The sequence below is a fragment of the Mercenaria mercenaria genome, chromosome 12 (genome assembly GCF_021730395.1).
Source record: "Mercenaria mercenaria strain notata chromosome 12, MADL_Memer_1, whole genome shotgun sequence".
In the NCBI taxonomy this organism is placed as follows: Eukaryota; Metazoa; Mollusca; class Bivalvia; order Venerida; family Veneridae; genus Mercenaria; species Mercenaria mercenaria.
The window spans coordinates 63164506-63181159 of NC_069372.1; the positions used below are offsets into that span (position 1 = coordinate 63164506).

The 16654-nt window shown below is 36.8% G+C and overlaps 1 long non-coding RNA gene across 1 annotated transcript; it reads right to left on the minus strand.

Moving 5' to 3' along the window:
• Positions 1-4602: 4602 nt before the first annotated feature.
• On the minus strand, positions 4603-5817 carry LOC123535120 (uncharacterized). The gene is made up of 3 exons (XR_006683148.2): positions 5638-5817; positions 5233-5434; positions 4603-5016 (listed from the first exon to the last, which is right to left on the minus strand). It is a non-coding gene; the product is annotated as an uncharacterized LOC123535120 (long non-coding RNA).
• Between the last annotated feature and the right edge of the window lie 10837 nt (positions 5818-16654).

Here is a 16654-nt window from a genome sequence, read left to right on the forward strand (position 1 = left end):
AAAAAAGTTGTTCAACATCATCACCCACATCATATGACACAAGGTGCATAACTCTGGCACCATTTTTTCATTAATTATTCCCCCTTTTTACTTAGAATTTTAAGTTAAAGTTTTGATGCACTTTCACTCTGTCTCTGTTATTACTTAATGGATTTGTTTCAAACTTAAAATAGTTGTTCAACATCATCACCCACACTATATGACACAAGCTGCATAACTCTGGCACCAATATTTAATGAATTATGCCCCTTTTTGCTTAGGATATACTTATATAGTGTTTTGATACATTTTATCTTTACCTCTCTTATTACTTTAAGTTGATATTTTTGACATAGACTCAGGCTATTGTGCAATATCTTCATCCGCAATTAGAGTCATTTAACACTCCAGTGACAGCTCTAGTTTCCACAGATGTGCCCAATTTCACTATCCAGCATCGAAATAGTCGAGTGCGCTGTCTCCTGTGACAGCTCTTGTTTAGTATATGTCCTCTGTTTATTTTGTAGTTGCAATTCTGGCTTTTACACGTGTCAGATAGCCAGGTCAGGTTATTTCCTGTGTGGTAAGTTAGATACTCCAAAACGAAATTCACAAAGAATTTAAAAATGGCTGATTTTTGCAACATTCTGAATATATTGGTTGGAGAACCACTGAATTTGCGGAAATTGCAATTAGTTGGATTGAAAGGGACGAGTATAAATTTTCTTGGCTATTATATAGTGATCTTCAGTTTTACACATAGGCGTATAGATCTTTAAACATGTTTGACCAAAAATACTTTGTTTTGATAGTTGCAAACATTCTCTGAGTTCCCGGATGTGAATCTTATGATACTCATTTATGACTAATGCTTTTAAATGACTTGGAATATAGAGTCTTAACAAGGGCTTTTCATCTGGATTTGAAATGTAGTACAATACTTGACCAACTTCTAAAAACTTTTTGCATTCGGACTTCTTTTGATCACCATGCTTAAGTTGCATCTTAATCTGCACAATTGCTGGGTCTTTATCTTGCTCAAGTTTCATATCTAGTTCTGCAAATTCTGCAACAGGTTCTACGAAAGAATCCTGCTTTTCATATTCCTTATTAGCCACTTGTTTTATGTGGCCGGGCAGTCTCCAAGGTTCGGATCGTGGTCAACGGCGCCAAAACAGAATTGTAGTGTAACGCAACAACAATTCTTTAAAGTTTCAATATCAATTTATTTTCATAGGTGATCAAAAGTTCATTGTAACATCAATTTAACCATGTATACAACTGACAGAGTACTTTTATTATGAGATAACCTTAGCCTATATCTAGCTATTTCTCCGTCCCTAACCTAACTCTAACTGATTTTAATCTCAATATATACGTTTATAAAGAGGAGAAATGCTAGACAGGCCTGTGCAATATTACCTTAATACCTCGTAAACTTCCGAGGTAGTCTAGTATATGTTAAGTCTCTTTCCGTAAATAAATCGAATAATAAACAGATTAGACCCTGTGGCATTTGATTCAATGACATGTTTGACAAGTACACTCGGTCCTATTTAAGAATTTTAACTTAATAATTCTACTTGAGAATATTGAAAGAAATTAAATTATTTTATGTCCCGAAAACCTGTTTTTATAACTAGAATTTAAATATAATAAACCCACTGAAAAACAAAAAAAAAAATATACTTGAATCATGTTGAAAACTATTTATAAGTATCAATAATTACAAGAAAACCTGACATTCAAGCCCACGTGTCTTCTTCGTGGCAGGCGTCCGAAAATCCGTCTGACCAGTCCCAAAAGCTTGGATCTTGTCGTTCCTCCCTTGTGACTGGTAATGCTGGCACCGAGACGTCGTACAGGGCGTTGAAGACAGCCTCCAGGGTGACGATTTCCCCCGTCAGTCTTCTGAGGCGTGCCAGGGACATCAATGAATGTCGAAACCTCAATGCCTGTACTCCTGGATGAAAGACTTTTGTGCCCTCTGTAAGAATAGGGCCGTTACCAGGTTTTCGTTAAGGCGCCTAGTAGCGACGTGGAACGCCTTTCCAAAGTTCCACAGCAAGAGACTTCTTCGTGATCGTTTAATACAGGTGCATTTAGGTCTAATACAAGTGCAACAGTTCACCATTATATACTCTTTCGTGTGGAAAAGTAAGTAATCCACAAGGAAGCAACACCAAAAATGCGCTTGTAACATAGCACGTTGTACCTGAAGCTTGTCTTGAAACACAACACATTAAGACAGTTCCAACATTTTAGTGCCCCCCCCCCCCCCCCCCCCCCCCCCCCATGAGTGGTGGGGGCGTATAGATTTGCTCTTGTCCGTCCGTCCTTCCGAAAATGTTGTCACGTCTAGCTCCAAAAGTATTTGACCTAGAGTCACAAAACTTTACAGGAATGTTGGTCAGCATGTGTAGTTGTGCGTCTGGGGATTCGCGTCCAGATTCATTCAGTCATGTAGGAGTTATGACCCTGACTTTGTAAAAATTGGTCATTTTAGTGTTGTGTCGTGCCTAGCTCCAAAAGTATTTGACCTAAAGTCACAAAACTTTACAGGAATGTTGGTCAGCATGTGTAGCTGTGCACCTGGGGTTTTGCATCCAGATTTATTCAGCCTTGTAGGAGTTATGGCCTCTGACTTAGTAAAAAATTGGACATTTTAATGGTGTCGTGCGTAGTAGAGTCACCAAAGTTTACAGGAATGTTGGTCAGCATGTGCAGTTGTGCGTTTCGCGTCCGGATTCACTCAGTATTGTAGGAGTTATGACCCCTGACTTATTTTGTTTTTTAAGTTTTTTTCATTACACAAGACCATACTTCTTGTCCAGACTTACTCAAAAAAGAAGTTTGTGAAACATGTATGTTAAAATTAATGTACTTGACCTAGAATCATAAAGCGTTATAGGATTGTTTTATAGCCTGTGAAGTGTTCTCTTTGGGGTTTTGCGCAGCTAGTTAGGGCTAACTAAGTGAAAAATACACATAAGGTTCTTAAGTTTGTGTTGCAGACATCTTAAAAATTATTTAACCTGAGTCATAAAAATATGTTACAGTGGAAGGAGGGGGCACCTGTGTCCTATGGACACACATCTAATAATTTTACTACGACAAGCAATGCACAGTTAGTTACAAACGTTCAGACGAATTTCACAGATATAATGAAAGTTCAGTGAGACTTTTAAAACAGTTCTGTTAACAACTCTATAAACCTAAGTTCTTAATTATAAATGTACTCTAGCCTAGCTCTTAACAAAGCTTATTAAGTTTCAGCTCATGAGATAGGGAACAAGTCCCTTAGCCCGTCACCACCTGGGCGGCTCTCTTGTTCACAGAGTAAACTGAGTTTATAAAGCATTATACCCGAAAACACGGCAGACACATTACCTAATTTCCTGATCACTTAAGGATACGTAGAATGTGTACAAGTTCAACAAGCCTTAAGCTCCTGAAGATTGTCAAATCTTGTCTGACTTATAATTTATGAAATGTACAGCTTTTTATCTTAAATCTCTGAAAGAAATATCAAAATAGAAAATTATAAACCTAGGTATAACACCTAGAATAATCAATTTGTTTTCATTTTTGATTCAGCCCTAGATTGTTTTCTTGCGTTTTGAAGTCAAAACACCAATTAATTACCCTAAACCTTTAGATAAACACTGCATTACTAGCGAACACAATTTTCACAATAATTTTCACTATTTTAAAAGTCCACGCTAGTTGCACATTTTAGAGCTAGTTGCACATATTTTCCTCCCTCGCCCGAAATACCGCTTCATAATTAGCGCAGTCCTCCATCATGGCCTGTAGTATGGTGTCATTTAATTGCAATGTGTGCATATGTACTGGTGTCTGCTTCTGGTAAGGTCCAGGACTCGACGCTTAGCCTTTTTTAGCCCACCATCATGAGATGGTGGGCTATTCAAATCACTCTGCGTCCATGGTCCGTCGTCCTTCCGTCTGTTAACAATTTCTCATTATCGCATCTCCTCAGAAACTACAAGGGGGATTTTGAGCAAACTTTTTCAGAATAATGTATTGGTACCCTAGTTATGTCCCCCTGAAAATCAGACTGGTTCAACAATTTTTAAGTGAGTTATGGCCCTTTGTTTATTTCTATAATTTACATAGATTTATATAGGGAAAAACTTTGAAAATCTTCTTGTCCCAAACCACAGAGTCTAGGGCTTTGATATTTGGTATGAAGCATCATCTAGTGGTCTTCTACCAAGATGATTCAAATTATTTCCCTGGGGTCTAATATGGCCCCGCTACGGGGGTCACATGGTTTACATAGCTTATATAGGGAAAAACTTTGAAAATCTTCTTGTCCAAACCACAAAGCCTAGGGCTTTGGCATTTGTAATGTAGCATCATCTAGTGGTTCTCTACCAAGTTTGTTCAAATTATCCTCCTAGGGTCAAATATGGCCCCGCCCTGGGGGTCATATGGTTCATATAGACTTATATAGGGAAAAGCAGTAGTAGGATAGGCGCATGTACAATTGAAAAATGATCATACTTTTTAAGAAATGTGATCAGGTAGAAACCTACTGTGAAAGGAATGTATAACTATGACCTTTAAGAAGAATGGAATTTACCGCTTACTAGGGTGATGAATAGGTATAGATTTTTCGATTGTTAAGTGAGAAACGATAACTTGGTAGTTATTCTGCTTCAGATCTGATGGGTATTAAGTTTATGAGAAAGTAATAAATAGTGTATTGAAAATGAAAACTTATTGTTTAAACTGCACATGTAACTTCAACACTCAAGAAGAATATGATTTGCATAACTGTAGGACTATAGAAACTATAACAAATCTACATTTTTTATTTCAAATTACTTATAAACTAGTATTAAGTCTTCATCCGCGCTCGTAAACATATACCAAATTCTTGTAACCGAAAAAAGTTAAGTTCATTATAGCTATCAAGACTGATCCTTTAAAGTCTGTTCAAATGTTAAAGTATCTCTGTGCGTATGTTTAAATTGTATGTCCTGTCTACCCGGATTAGTTCGACTGAGCTTCCTGAAAAAAAGAAAAATAATTGTTTAAGTTCTACATTAAATTTCTTTCTTGAAACAAGACAATCAGACAATATTGCGACAAACAATTTAACCGTATCACCTTATGCAACAATATTTTGTAAAGTTTTGAAATTAATTACTCTATACATCTCCAACATCTGATTACATTTTCCAAACAATTTGGAATTGATTTATACGATGTTCAAGAAACAATTACCTCCATTAACTCTTTAAATACTTCAACGACTCGAAGAAATGTATTTACAGGAATTGTAACTCCAACTCTCAAAGGAACTCTTTCTATTTTGCAATATCTTTGAATGTCGATCTGGATGGAATTCCCGCATGTTTGTAACTTGACAATAATGTCAGCTTCAACATTGAAGTGTTTCATCAGGCTAACGCTTCCATCACCGTACCTAAAAACGCAATCGTCAGATCATATTACTTTTCATTCCAGATATTATATATCTTGCAGTCACTTAAATAATCTTTATATTTCTTTTAATCTACATGTAGTTTAAAGTTTGAAATCATAGCTTTGATCAATAAAACTATATAGGTTTAATCAATAAATCAGTAATTATTATAACTATTATCATAAAAAGTAATACATCCCTACCTTGTCACTATTTCGTTGATATGATCGCTCAAATTGAGCAGCTTCTGTACTGTCGATAGTTTATTCCAATTCTATGCCTTTTAACCGGTCTTTCCCTTGTAATGATTACGATATCAGTCTCCAACAGAGCATCCCTCTTCAACACTATTTTGACGTCCTCTATTTCAGTTTCATAAATAATTTCTTCTACCATACTGCAAAAAGTTATTTAATATTTCTTAAATAAAACGTTTCGTAAAACATCGAACCAGACAGATCCTTGAAAATATGCTCTTATTCGTCATATATCATCGACAGACAGATGGTTAAACAGATCATCAATTTCCTCGGAATCATATACCCACAATGGTTTATAAGTCTGCTCATATATCGATCGATTGAACTACACCTACCTCGTTTCTCAAAAACTCTTTGTTTCAATAATTCGAATATTACTATTCGTATGGCTCCTATTTCAAATAAATTATCATCGTCCGAAGAAAAACTCAATTCGTTATATATAACTTCTAAAACAGGAGTCGGTACACGAGACAATCGATCACGTACAAGTGTGTCACTTATTTCTTCACGTTTGATTAATTCCTTTTTTAATATTCTCAGACTTGATGAAAAAAGACTATCAGGAGAAGTCATCTCAAATCGAGTTCTGAAAATTATAAAAATCATTTTAATTCTTTTCTTTCTTCTTACTATTAATTTATACAAACTGATCGCATTATATATTTAATCATACAATATAATTACATACATACTTTTAATCACATATAAAGATAACATTATCATCGTATTATAAATCTTATAATTACCTCTTTGATTGTTTTAATTATCCTATTTTTATGCCCCCGAAGGGAGGCATATAGTTTTTGAACCGTCTGTCCGTCTGTCAGTCTGTCGGTCTGTCAGTCTGTCCGCAATTTTCGTGTCCGGTCCATATCTTTGTCATCGATGGATGGATTTTCAAATAACTTGGCATGAATGTGTACCACAGTAAGACGACGTGTCGCGCGCAAGACCCAGGTCCGTAGCTCAAAGGTCAAGGTCACACTTAGACATTAAAGGATAGTGCATTGATGGGCGTGTCCGGTCCATATCTTTGTCATCGATGGATGGATTTTCAAATAACTTGGCATGAATGTGTACCACAGTAAGACGACGTGTCATGCGCAAGACCCAGGTCCGTAGCTCAAAGATCAAGGTCACACTTAGACATTAAAGGATAGTGCATTGATGGGCGTGTCCGGTCCACATCTTTGTCTTCGATGGATGGATTTTCAAATAACTTGGCATGAATGTGTACCACAGTAAGACGACGTGTCGCGCGCAAGACCCAGGTCCATAGCTCAAAGGTCAAGGTCACACTTAGACGTTAAAGGTAATTTTTCATGATAGTGCATTGATGGGCGTGTCTGGTCCATATCTTTGTCATTCATGCATGGATTTTAAAATAACTATGCATGAATGTGTGACACAGTAAGACGACGTGTCGCGCGCAAGACCCAGCTCCGTAGGTCAAAGGTCCTAAACTCTAACATCGGCCATAACTATTCATTTAAAGTGCCGTCGGGGGCATGTGTCATCCTATGGAGACAGCTCTTGTTCAGTTGTACATGCCCCTATCCTACTTCTAAAAGCTTTTAAAATCTTCTTGTCAATAACCTACAACATTCAAATTTAGACCACATGTATGGTTTTGAGTGGCAAGATGAACCTTGACATGAGTTGATCTTGATTTTGACCTAGTGACCTACTTTCAAATTTCTGTAGCTACAGCCTTCAAATTTGGACCACATGCATAGTTTTGTGCACTGAAAAAAACTTTGACATGGACATTGACATAGTGACCTACTTTCACATTTTTGAAGGTACAGGCTTCAAATTTGGACCTCATGCATAGTTAGGTGTTCCCAAATGAAATTTGACCTTGATTTTGACCTAATGACCTACTTTCACATTTCTCAAGCTACAGCCTTCAAATTTGGACCACATGCATAGTTTTGTGTACCGAAAACAAACTTTGACCTTTACATTGACCTAGTGACCTACTTTTGCATTTTTGAAGGTACAGGCTTCAAATTTGGACCACATGCATAGTTCTGTGTTCCGAAATAAAATTTGACCTTCATTTTGACCTAGTGACCTACTTCCACATTTCTCGAGCTACAGCCTTCAAATTTGGACCACTTGCATAGTTTTGTGTACCAAAATGAACTTTGACCTTAAGATTGCCCTAGTGACCTACTTTCACATTTCTGTAGCTACAGGCTTCAGATTTAGACCACATGCATAGGATTGTGTACCCAAACAAACTTTGACCTTGACATTTACCTAGTGACCTACTTTCACATTTTTGAAGGTACAGGCTTTAACTTTGGACCACATGCATAGATTTGTGTTTTGAAGTGTAATTTGACCTTGATTTTGACCTAGTGACCTTCTTTTCACATTTCTCAAGCTACAGCCTTCAAATTTGGACCGCTTGCATAGTTTTGTGTGCTGAAATAAACTTTGACCTTAAGATTGACCTAGTGACCTATAAAGTTGGGCATTGTGCTCACTGCTACAAGTAGACACCATCGTTTATATGACTGAAAAATTGTTGAAAAAGACGTTAAACCCGAACACACACACACACACACAATAGTGACCTACTTTCTAATTTCTCAAACTACAGCCTTCAAACTTGATGCACTTGCATAGTTTTGTGTATGGAAATGAAATTTGACCTTGAGCTAGTCAATAAGTCTTGAAATTTGGAACACTCAAAAATGGCACATTGGTGGGTGCCAAGATCACTCGGTGATCTCTTGTTTAATGAAGAGATGCCTGGCTAGTTGGTCTTCAGCTAGAGTCTTTACAACGGTCGTGTAGGCACTGTCAAACTGCTGGATGACATCGGTGGCCCTAAAGTTGTGAGCACACTGGTCGTCGGTTCCCCAGCATTCGCGCAACGAGCCCTCGCCTGGTCCCGAACCAAATGCCATACTTTGCACACCAGGTACTCCATTGTGAATGAAATGAAAATCCTAGCAGTGGAGAATTTCCTCATACATTCCATGATTTACTTTGATTTGTTGGTTTTTCTTTTTGATTAAAGAAAAACAGCAATAGACTAAGTTGGTGGTGGTATCTGCTTGTTGTGTGTCCACGGGTAATGTCATTGGTTCTTCTATATGGCTTCAGGTTGCACATACCTCCATGCAGGTCTTTAATTAGAGGTTGCTGTAATTTTTTGTTGACTTTCTGTTGCTGCTGTTACTTGCTCCAGTGGAATTACAGTACCATAGTACGGTTGCAGTCTTATTTGTTGGAGATGTCTCCTTCTTTGCCTGCCCCTTTCTGTACATTCTCTGTACGCCCATGTAGTATTTATCATTGAAGCAGTTCCATTCTGTTCTGTGATGGAATCTCTGTATTTCTGTCTCTACCTGAACATTAAACTTCAGTATAGATTTGTAGACTTCTTGTCTCAAGATTGTGTATTTCCTTCAGCTTCTCTTCAACAATCTGCATGTTTTCGAGTGAGACTGACATTTTGCTAAATGATAAAGATATGTGTATTTCTGTATTTTCTCTGTACTGCCATGAAGTATTTATCATTGACGTAGTGTTCTCTGTTCTGTGATAGAATCTCTGTATTTCTGTCTCTACCTGTGCATTAACGTCAGTATAGATTTGCAGACATCTTGTCTCAAGACGGTGTATTTCTTTCAGCTTCTCTTCAACAAACAGCATGTTTTCGAGTGAGGCTGACATTTTGATAAATGATACATCCTTGCAGCTGAGAACATGAATGCGCCCCTCATTGCCTGCTGAATGACCTCACAATTAATCCTAATCATTTGAAAATGTTTTGGAAGGTCGTAGGCTAACATCCTCCTGGTGTGATATGTATTAGCAAAGTGTACTTTAAGGTCGTCTTCCAGGAGAGGGAGTATGCAATGATGTGGCACTTTCAAAGTCACCTGACATCTTGCCTGGCAGGCCCATGCCTGGAGAATGCATCTGATCTGGTAAAACAGATTTGTAAGAATGAATGGACAGAAAGTATTAATAATGCCAAAAACCATTTGTAACGTAACATGAATTTAATTATTTGAAAATGTTACCTCGCAAATCCCAATGTCAGCAATAAATGAACCTCTTCTCCTGTTGTTGCAGTTAATGTACTGATTTTCATTGAACAGAAATGATAAGAAAATTGTAGTTTTCAATCTTTGCACCTAGTGTCATATATTTCATTTCATATCAGTACTTCTTTTTTATAATTTAATTATTGAAAATGGTATATTCATGTATGGAAAAGAACTTCCATATCCACAGCATTTTTTCCAAGACTCTGGTTTACCGTCTGTTGAATATCTGTAGAGTTACTGAAACTTATAAACATCTATCATAGATTTAAAAAAAAATCTAAGTTAAACTAAATGATAATTACTATTAAGTTGTATTAATTACATAAATTACATAAATTATTAATAAAAAATTATAATTACACTATTCATATGTGAATGAAACATAATCTATTAAAACCCAAACAAATTTGAAATAATTTGTTTGCGAACCTACAACAGGCTTAGCTTGTGTTCTAATATTACATGAACAGTACGAATTTAGTTGTAAACTATGCTTACACCACTCTAGTTGAAAGTTGGGATGATAAGTTTGATAAGTTTATTTCAAATATTCCATTAGGCCAAAAGGCCCATGAGGATTACAATCAATATAATGGCGAGACAAATAATACATTGATATACAAAACATTTAAACGGAGAAGGTTGTATGGTACTAAATCACTATATATACAATTACGTATTACATTGTCTAGTGAAGATTTACTGAATTACAGAAACGGCATAATAGCTTAACTAGCAATGATGATGATATTTACACATATATTTTCGGAGCATATATTTCCATGTAGAGAATTCATATCAAACTCTGTCCTAGCTTTTGTCATTTTTCCTATAAATATATGTATGCCTCTGTAGGACGGCTCAATGCAGAACGGTACTTTTGACAGCCTTGCGCTATTAACATAAAAACAACATGAGTATGGTTATATAAACAGAATGTTAGAAGGAAACTTTGATATATAAATTGAATTAATTGATAAACAAAATGTTAGAAGGAAACTTTTATAAATAGTAATTATTTTTTATATATAAATTGCCTTTCTTTTTTTGTTTTTTTTGGGTTTTTTTGTTTGTTTTTTTTTGTTTTAAGCATTTTCCGGATTTAAGGAAATCAGAACCAGTAATCAGAGTACTTTTTGAAACAAAGAAATAATAATCTAGATTTGAAAACAATCTGAGATTTTTGACATATTTATGCAGTAACATTTGAATGTAAACAACAAAATTTCTAGATCTAAGCGACTAGATAATAATAATAAAAAAAATCCAGATCTTAAATTATCATACACGATATTTGTACAATAATGCAAAAAAATTGATTTCAGATCGTAATGATCAGATATAATGCACTGTATACCTAAAATATTTTGATTATAAAAACAATTACTGTTTCATATTAGACAGCATGGTATTTTTCCTTTAAAATACGTCTTGCTGTAAGCAAATATACAGAATATTTAGACTTAACATAAATATAAATGGATAATGATATGAAACCGTTTTGTTTTTTTTCGTAAGAATAATAAACAAATTAATAAAAAAATCCAGATGTTATTGATTAGATTTATAGCCAATTGACTTATAACATTTGCAGAATAAAACAAAATGAGCAATTTTTTTTATTTTTTTTTCAAAATAATAATATGGAATTGAAACAAAACAACCTGACTTTCAGTCCCAGTATTCCTCCTGGCGGCAGGCATCCGGGAAGTTGGTAGTCCAATCCCAGAGGCTGGGGTCCCCACGCTCCTCGTTGGCCATCGTCTTCAGGTCACTGGTCGTTGTGTCTGTATACAGTGCGTCGAAGATCGATTCCAGGACGACTACTTCTGAGGACAACGGCCATAGCCTTTCCAGGGCCATGACTGAGTGGAGGTCCGCCGCCAAGTAACACTGTTGCTGTAGAACCGCCATTTTTAGCCCACCATCATCAGATGGTGGGCTATTAAAATCACTCTGCGTCCGTGGTCCGTCCGTCCGTCATTCCGTCCGTCCGTCCGTCCGTCCGTCCGTTAACAATTTCTCGTTATCGCATCTCCTCAGAAACTAATGGGGGGATTTTGACCAAACTTTGTCAGAATGATGTATTGGTACCCTAGTTGTGTCCCCCTGAAAATCAGACTGGTTCAACAATTTATGAGTGAGTTATGGCCCTTTGTTTATTTCTATAATTTACATAGATTTATATTGGGAAAAACTTTGAAAACCTTCTTGTCCAAAACCACAGAGCCTAGGGCTTTGATATTTGGTATGAAGCATTATCTAGTGGTCCTCTACCAAGATGATTCAAATTATTTCTCTGGGGTCAAACATGGCCCCGCCCTGGGGGTCACATGGTTTATATAGACTTACATATAGGGAAAAACTTTGAAAAACCTCTTGTCCAAAACCACAGTGCCTAGGGCTTTGATATTTTGTATGTGACATCATCTAGTGGTCTTCAACTAAGATTGTTCAAATTATACCCCTAGGGTCAAATATGGCTCCACCCTGGGGGTCATATGGTTTACATAGACTTATATAGGGAAAAACTTTGAAAATCTTCTTGTCCAAACCACAAAGCCTAGGGCTTTGATACTTGTAATGTAGCATCATCTAGTGGTTATCTACCAAGTTTGTTCAAATTATCCCCCTAGGGTCAAATATGGCCCTGCCACAGGGGTCACATGGTTCATATTGACTTATATAGGGAAAAGCTTTTAAAATCTTCTTGTCAGTAACTACAACATTCAAATTTGGACCACATGTATATTTTTGAGTGGCAAGATGAACCTTGACATGAGTTGACCTTGATTTTGACCTAGTGACCTACTTTCACATTTCTGTAGCTACAGCCTTCAAATTTGGACCACATGCATAGTTTAGTGCACTTGAAAAAACTTTGACCTTGATTTTGACCTAGTGACTTATTTTCACATTTTTGAAGGTACAGGTATCAAATTTGGACCATATGCATAGTTCCGTGTTTCAAAATGAAACTTGACATTGATTTTGACCTAGTGACCTACTTTCACATTTTTGAATGTACAGTCTTCAAATTTGGACCACATGCAAATGTTGTGTTCCGAAATGAAATTTGACCTTGATTTTGACCCAGTGACCTACTTTCTCATTTCTCAAGCTACAGTCTTCAAATTTGGACCACATGCATGGTTTTATGTACCGAAACAAACTTTGACCTTTACATTGACCTAGTGACCTACTTTCACATTTTTGAAGGTACAGGCTTGAGATTTGGACCACATGCATAGATTTGTGTTTTGAAGTGAAATTTGACCCTTGATTTTGACCTAGTGACCTACTTACACATTTCTCAAGCTACAGCCTTCAAATTTGGACCACTTGCATAGTTTTGTGTACCGAAACAAACTTTGACCTTAAGATTGATCTAGTGACCTACTTTCACATTTCTCAAGCTACAGCTTTCGAATTTGGACCACATGAACAGTGAAATGAACGGAAATGAAATTTGACCTGGAGCTAGTCAGTAAGTCTTGAAATTTGGAACACTCAAAAATGGCACATTGGTGGGCGCCAAGATCACTCTGTGATCTCTTGTTATACATGCTTTCGTGGCCCTGTCCAAAAACAGGGTTGCTGTAAGATCCTCCTTCAGCGCCTCTAGGGACTGTTGTAGTGCTTTACTAAAATAGTCTATGACATGCCGCCGTTGTAAGGTTTCCAGAGGACGATCACTTAGATTCAGCAATCCACGTTTGTCGATTTTATTAACTATCTGGAGAATATTATTCCGAGCTTGATATGTCAAGTATTCTTTCTTCGTTGTGCCGTATAGTGGTGTTTCTTCGTCGATGTGGCCGAGCAATCTCCAAGGTTCGAATCCTGGTCAACGGCGCCAAAACAGAATTGTAGAGTAACACAAATATAGGTTTAAAGTTTCAATATCAATTTATTTCATGAAGTATACAGTTCAACATATATATTATTTTTAACCATACATTTAACTAACTGACAGTGTGACTATAAGTAACTTCAGCCTATCTAGCTATCTCTCCCGACTCTATCTCCTTTTACATCTCAAAACATACGCTTATATGCAGGAGAGATACTAGACATGCTTGTGCAATACAACTTTATTTCCTCGTGCATTTCTGAGTTAAGTCTGGGTATATTTGTTTCTTTCCGTAAATATATTGAATAATAAATATGATATGATCCTGTGGCATATAATATATTGACATAATTGACAGACGTATTAAACTTTTAGAGAAAACTTTAAACATTTAACATACTTAAATTAATAAGAGAATTTCAAATTAAAATATTTTAAAAGTATTTCAATAATATCAAAATCCCGAATATAAATGAAATCTAAAACTCCTTAAAACTTTTATATACTCAAGAAAACCCCATAATGCTACACTGTCGTTCCCAGGTACAAATTTATAGCAAATAACTTCTGTACCTTAATTTCATGACTTTATGGCAGATCGGTGCTTAGAATTTCATACATTTACATTTAGAATTTCGTAATTTACATTTACAATAAATAATAATCCCAAATCCTAGAGTAATTGAGCAACCAACAGCTATAACTACTACAATCCAAGTGGGGAAAATCGATTCATCAGTTAGTTTAGAGTGTCTCAGATTCTCTAATTTGGTCAGAATGTAAATCTGATGATCTTTAGGCCAATAGGTCAGGTGAGCGATACAGGGCCTTCATGGCCCTCTTGTTTAAATATCTTTATGGATGACATCAATTGAGAATATTACACTATGAATTACATATCTTTGAAGTAAATACTTTTTTTAATAACAAACCTCAAAGATTTCGGCCATTGCCTTTACTACTGAAGCAAGGCTTGACCCTGCTATAGTCACGCCAACTCGTAATGGTATTCGATTATCCCCAATTTGACAATACTTCTTAATATCAAACCTTCGCTCCACACGTACTCGCTTTGAGGAGAGTATTTTTATGAATTGTATACATCTTTGAAAAACTTATAACTCCATCTCCGTATCTAGAATTCATAGAACATCAGTTGTAAAAAAAGATCTTTGATGATAATGGTGATGAAGACTTTGATGACTATGAAGAAAGGAGAAGTATGATTCTAGACTGATAATTGAATTTTATAAGTTATCAGAATACCATCTTAAACATTCTCTAAAGAGGAGTATTAATTTAAATTATTAGTCCCCTACTGGTTGAAAACCAGTTTCGGGGACTATAGGAATGCACTTTTCCGTCATTCCGTCTGTCCGTCCGTCCGTCCGTCTGTCCGTTTGTCCGTCCGTCCGCAATTTCGTGTCCGGTCCATAACTCTGCCATCCATGAAGGGATTTTAATATTACTTGGCACAAATGTTCCCATGATGAGACGACGTGTCATGCACAAAACCCTGACCCCTAGCTCAAAGGTCAAGGTCACAATTGGAGGTCAAAGGTCAACAGGGCTTTTTTCCTGTCCGGTCCACAACTCTCCCATCCTTGAAGGGATTTTAGTATTACTTGGCACAAATGTTCCCCATGATGAGATGAGGTGTCATGCGCAAAACCCGGACCCCTAGCTCAAAGGTCAAGGTCACAATTGGAGGTCAAAGGTCAACAGGGCTTTTTTCCTGTCCGGTCCATAACTCTCCCATCCATGAAGAGATTTTAATATTACTTGGCACAAATGTTCCCCATGAGGAGACGACATGTCATGCGCAAAACCTGGACCCCTAACTTAAAGGTCAAGGTCACAATTGGAGGTCAAAGGTCAACAAGGCTTTTTTCCTGTCCGGTCCATAACTTTCCCATCTATGAAGGGATTTTAATATTACTTGGCACAAATGTACCTCATAATAAGACGATGTGTCTTGCACAACTTTCAGACCCCTAGCTCAAAGGTCAAGGTCACACTTAGCAGTCAAATGTTAACATAGCATGAACAGGGTCTGTTTCGTGTCAGGTCCATAACTCTGACATTCATTAAGGAATTTTAATATCACTTAGCATAAGTGTTCCCCATGACGAGATGACGTGTCATGCGCAAATCCCAGACCCCTAGCTCAAAGGTCAAGGTCACAATTGGGGGTCAAAGGTCAACAGAGTTTTTTTCCTGTCCCGTCCATAACTCTGCCATCCGTGAAGGGATTTTAATATTACTTGGCACAAATGTTCCCCATGATGAGACAACATGTCATGCGCAAAGCCCAGACCCTTAGCTCAAAGGTCAAGGTCACAATTGGAGGTCAAAGGTCAATAAGGTTTTTTCCCTGTCCGATCCAGAACTCTGTCATCCATCAAGGGATTACAATATTACTTGGCATAAATGTTTCCTATGATGAGACGACGTGTCATGCGCAACACCCAATACCCTAGCTTAAATGTCTAAATGTCAAGGTCACACTTTGAGATCAAAGGTCAAGAGGATTTTTTTGCTGTCCGGTCTATAACTTTGTCATGCAAAGCAGGATTTAGATATCAGTTGGCACAAATATTCCCCTGGATGAGACAACATGTCATGCGCAAGAACCAGGTCCCTAGGTCTAAGGTCAAGGTCATATTTAGAGGTCAAAGGTCAAATTCAAGAATGACTTTGTACGGAACATTTCTTCTTCATGCATGGAGGGATTTTGATGTAACTTGGACCAAATGTTCACGACCATGAGGCACCCTTGTTTTTAGAATTACGTCCCTTTGTTGTTACTATAAATAGATTTTATTGTAACCTTTTTATTAATGGCGGTAGAGAAAAATCGAGACCACTTTTCTGTGGTACAGCATGCATGTTACATCCAATTTTTAGGTGTATTTTGACCTATCTCTACCTGGTATAGAGTTTCTTGTGGACTTATATTATATAGATTTTTTTTTTTTTTAAAGATTAATTTCCCTTTGTTGTTACTATAAATAACTTACATGATAACATT